The following is a 4,942-nucleotide window of genomic DNA, read 5'->3' as shown; positions in this document are numbered from 1 at the left end:
TGATTGGCTGCCAGCCGTTCACTGTTAAAATCTGATTGGTTAATAGGGACAACGCCTTCCATAGCAGGGGTTAACAAAGGTCATTGTACAACAACGTAAACACGATGGTTCCAGTCCTCGATCCTCCCTCATCGAGTGCAGGATGGCTCAGTAGAAGTGCTGCAGGTGAAATTTTAGAGATATGTAAAAGCGACTCAACTGAGGTTTATCAGCATCAATGTGACACTAGGTATGCAAGGTTTATGAAACACGACTGTAAAATTTGTGCAATTCCGTCTCAGTTGATCGACCATGCACGTAAAACATGACATAGTTAGCATATGACTGGGATAAAAACGACATGCATCATTTTCAACGATCACGATCGGATACGAGTACGTCACCAGAACTACCAGTAGCGGGCCTGGCAGCATTACCATCGTAGTGATAGGTGGCTGTCACATGACGTGCAGGAACTCATGAGCGTGGGCTGTATCACAGTCACGTATTTTCTAAAAATCTGCTCTGCGCCGACGTGTAGTAGACGTCTGTGCATAGGCTTGAGAAGACGGTCTATGGGGCACGTAGGCGCAGAGAGGATTTTTAGAATTATCTTGTGACTGGGCTGCATCGGTTTTTTCAGTCCAGCCACAGCAACTCCTTCCCCACCCAGTCTATTCCCTCCGTTCCGTACACTCTGATTTTGGCATGGTTTTAGGGACTGGTCATTTCTTCGGCCTGGGGGGGGGGGGGGGCGGTGGATTATTTTTTGCCGACGTCAAAAAGTGGCTGACCCCCCCCATTCCAAATTTTGAAAACAGGGTGACCCCCCCCCCCATTCCAAATTCGAAAACAGGGTGACATCCCCTGGGCGCGACATAGGTAAACAAAAAGTGGACATGAATTATATATATATATATATATATATATATATACGTATACATATTAGATTTTACATATATTTTAAATAGTCATTCTATGTTTTAATGAAATTGTTGACATGTCAGTTGTAAGATAGGAATTTCAAAGTGTCAATCTTAAAGTTTGAATACAGTACATTTTGAATGAGCTGTATTTTGAATGAGCTGTGAATGTATTTCACACTTTCTATGCTTAACCAGATGTCCTGAACTGTTGTACAGAAAGGATGTCAATCATTAATATCAAAGAGGAAAAAGCAGTGAATCAAAAACTTTGATGGGTGTTAAGACTTGCCAACCATCCAATTAAATCTCCTGAGAAGCCATAGAGAGCTATTTTAGCCAAATCTGATGTGTACAGTGTCTGAGAGGACCTTTCCTTGTAACATTGAAACCATAAAAGCACAGCTAATAATGACAAAAACTGCCTTTTTTAACTGTTATTTTGTTCATAATAAAGTATCTTTCTACAGAAAACCTGTGAAACAAAGGAAAATAATTGCATCAATGAGAAGGAAAGATATCTTGTCATTTTTCTATCTCTAAAATAAGTCACTGTATTATATATTGTGAAATATTTGTGCAGGTTTCATACTTAATTCTCATAGAGAGAAGAGAAAAGTATCAGAATTTGTTATCCTTTTCATATGAAATGCACATTTCATAATGGTACACTTTCACGTAGCAAACATCAAGATATCTCTGATTTATTGAAGTATGGCGCCCGAAGGGCGCGCCGAAAAATATGAAACATCCTGATATCTCTGATATATATGCCTTGTATATTAAAGTCATGCACCTGAAGGGCGTGCTGAAAAATGTCTGATATATTAAAATAATGAGCTTAATGAAGAGCACGCTGAAAAATATTGAACATACAGATATCTCTGATGTATGTATGCTTGATATATTAAAGTTGGGCGTGCTGAAAAATATAACTGATTATTAAAGTTACGCGCCCGAAGGGCGCGCCGAAAAATACAACTGAATGATGAACTGATGATGACATTTGTGGCTGACACTAGCATTTTAGGCAATGATGAGCCTGTGTCAAAATTCAAAATCACACTGACCCCCCCCCCTATTGGGCATTTCAAAACATGGTGACCCCCCCCCCTATCACCAAAGTCAAAAACAGGGTGACACCCCCATGAATCCACCGCCCCCCCAGGCTGAAGAAACTGACCAGTCCCTTAGTTGAGTTTACATGAAATGATTGACGCTGCTCTTAACTTTCGATTCAAAGCAATTTCGCATCAAAAATGACATGAAACCCCCAAGATTGTATATTTTCTTAAAGCAGAGAATCTGAACTTTAGTGTGGTAGCAATAGTTTACTCCAAGGATAAAGGTTCGTATATTGGGGTCAAACTCAATATTTACTTCTATTTGCCTATAGTAAAAGATTTCGACTTCTTTTTTGCACGATTTTCTCGTTTCTTATTTTGCCTCCTCCTTGCGCTGTAGGTCGAAGGAGGACGTCATTTAAGGGCTCCAGCTTCTCCATGATTTCAAAAATATGTTGATATAGAAACAAAATATAAATATATAATTTTTAAGACTCTCGTTCAAGTTTCACGAGACAGACGAAAGTTTAAAATGTCCATCAATTCATGCAGTCGTCGGTGCCCCGGTCAAGTTGGAGGTAGCAGTTGTGAACGGTAATTAAACGGGTGGTATTAATACTAAACATAATTTTATGAAAGCCAAAAACTTTGCTTTTTGCAAATTCTAATATATATAATTTGAAACTACAGTTTGCGTCGGGAAAAAACGACGTTTTTGATTTTTTTCATTATCTATTCTCAGGTATCGAAAGACTGATGTTATGCAAAGTGTTGAAATCATGGAAACGCTCCTTGAAATGATTCTTATTCCCACTGTAAGTACTTTATTGCTAACAAACGTGTTTTTGTATAACTACAGTTTTTCAATAATGAAATGTGAAAATTTCACACAGTTTGATCCAGCCACAGTGTAGTTATATTCTTTTAAAGTGTTCAAACCAGGTGAATTAAAGAAGCCAAGAAATCCGGTAATTTGCAAATATTGGCATAAATTTAAATTTCTCTCTTACCAAAATTAATACTTTAAACCCGCAAACAAGTGAACCCCACCAATGTATCAATCTTGAGTTAATCAATTTCTGAAACTTTAGAGAATATTTGCAAAAAAGTGACATTAGGCACAAAACGCGGTGACGCCCCATATTATTATGCATTCGGACGCAATTTGTTTTATTGAACTTCCAACAACTGACTTCGGTTAATAGATTTATCATAGGTTGGCGTTTCTTATAATGAAGCCACATTCATTCATTATGTGCCGTCCGTCAATCGTTTCAACTGATACTTCCGAATGTACGTTTGAATATGGAGGCAAGTGCGATGTGATGTATGCGTGCTATTGTACCAGGGTCTGCTCTACACCAGGGAGACTAAACCAAAACCAACCAACCAAACAAACATACATACATACAAACAAGAAAAAACGAAAACATTTTTTTCCCTGGATGGTTAGATTGTTTGTTTGTTTGTTTTTTGTTCGTTCTTTTGCTTATGCTAAAACAAATGCAAGGTTCAAAGGATAAATACCTTAAAGTCACTTAATATGTGACATTCGAGAAAGTACTCCACCCATGACCTATGAGTTCCCCCCCCCCCCGGAAAAAAAATTAAGACTCGGAGAGACTGAAGGAATTTGGGACTTAGATGCAGGACACTGAACTTGACATAGGAGATTTGAAAATATGCGGCATCACACTGACACAAAGTCACTTTGAAATGCAGGGCCGTAGCCTGTTGCAAATTGCCAAGATGGGCAGAACCTCCCTTAGCGACTAGAATTTTCGGTAATTTACATAATTTTACATATTTTGCATATTATTTGCATTGGTTCAGCAAACAGCGACTGCAGTTCCTTGTCCAACTGCCTACAGCGTGATAAAGTCTAAAGTATGCATTCAGCTTATCAACACAAACAATATGTGCACAATTTTACATTGATATTATCCAAAATAACATTCAAGCCCGGACTTGAATTCTTTTGTCAACAACAACAATGGCCATTCCACATGTGCAGGATATAGTTACATACAATGTACAAGATATTTTGGGATTCTGCTGTGAGTCGAACAAGAAACTATACGGACTAAACTACACGAAATAAAAATACTGAAAAATACCAAAAATTTACAGAACAGAACTAAGTGCCTGAATTTGATCGAGTGTCCGTTTTGCCTTGCAGAGCTCGACAAGTCTACAAGTGCCAATTTGCGTCCAACATTGGAAATCGAGTCAACCCTCCTCACTCTGTATTTCAATTATCCATGGTCCCAAACTACGCATGCGTGTTTTCTATTGAAATAATTTCACAGTCACGATTGTGGAAAAAGCGCGTAAACAACTTTCTGTGCACTTTACTAGAATACACGGATATAGTCTTGCAGCAAAAGTCTAGTATCTTCAAGTTGAACTTGACTGGATCGTCTATCACAACGTCGATCAAGTTCCCGTGTTTCTGCTCAACGTGGAATTAATTTCGAAACACTGTCTATAGCATCTGGAGACGTCATCTCGCCAGGGAGATATAAAAGATTCCAGTAATCACGACTTATTTGCAATCTTTAAAACAAACAGCAACGATAAGAATTCATCCAGTCAAATAACAATATAGTCCCGTTTAGCAAGCTGTTTATTAAAAAGTAGGTCCGCTTAGTTCATTGATATATGAAGAAGTAGCATGCTGATAAGTGCAATTTAAATGGTTCTGTTTCCGAAAAAAGTGATTGTCTGTTCAATTTAAAAAGGGATTTAAAATTTGAAAAAAAAATAAAAAAAGACTAGATTAGTCATTGTTATTTCTTCAAGATTGTCATTGCGTGTTGTATGGGTATCTTTAATTTTTCAACCATCATATAATCTAATATGGCGTTTAAAAAGTTTGAGGAAAGTATCTTTCGTCCGAGGGGACGAGCTATGCACCTTCAGACCCCCTTTTTTCGAATGGCGGTGATTAAATGGTGAGGGTATACGTTTTGTTGT

At 38.0% G+C, this 4,942-nt stretch overlaps 1 long non-coding RNA gene across 1 annotated transcript; it reads left to right on the top strand.

Moving 5' to 3' along the window:
- The first annotated feature begins 114 nt into the window (after positions 1-114).
- LOC139138386 (uncharacterized) lies at positions 115-4,703 on the top strand. The gene is made up of 3 exons (XR_011553598.1): positions 115-229; positions 2,709-2,781; positions 4,146-4,703. It is a non-coding gene; the product is annotated as an uncharacterized lncRNA (long non-coding RNA).
- Positions 4,704-4,942: the final 239 nt, after the last annotated feature.

Source organism: Ptychodera flava, chromosome 8, assembly GCF_041260155.1.
Source record: "Ptychodera flava strain L36383 chromosome 8, AS_Pfla_20210202, whole genome shotgun sequence".
NCBI classification, from domain to species: domain Eukaryota; kingdom Metazoa; phylum Hemichordata; class Enteropneusta; family Ptychoderidae; genus Ptychodera; species Ptychodera flava.
This window is presented reverse-complemented; position numbering and strand designations above follow the sequence as displayed.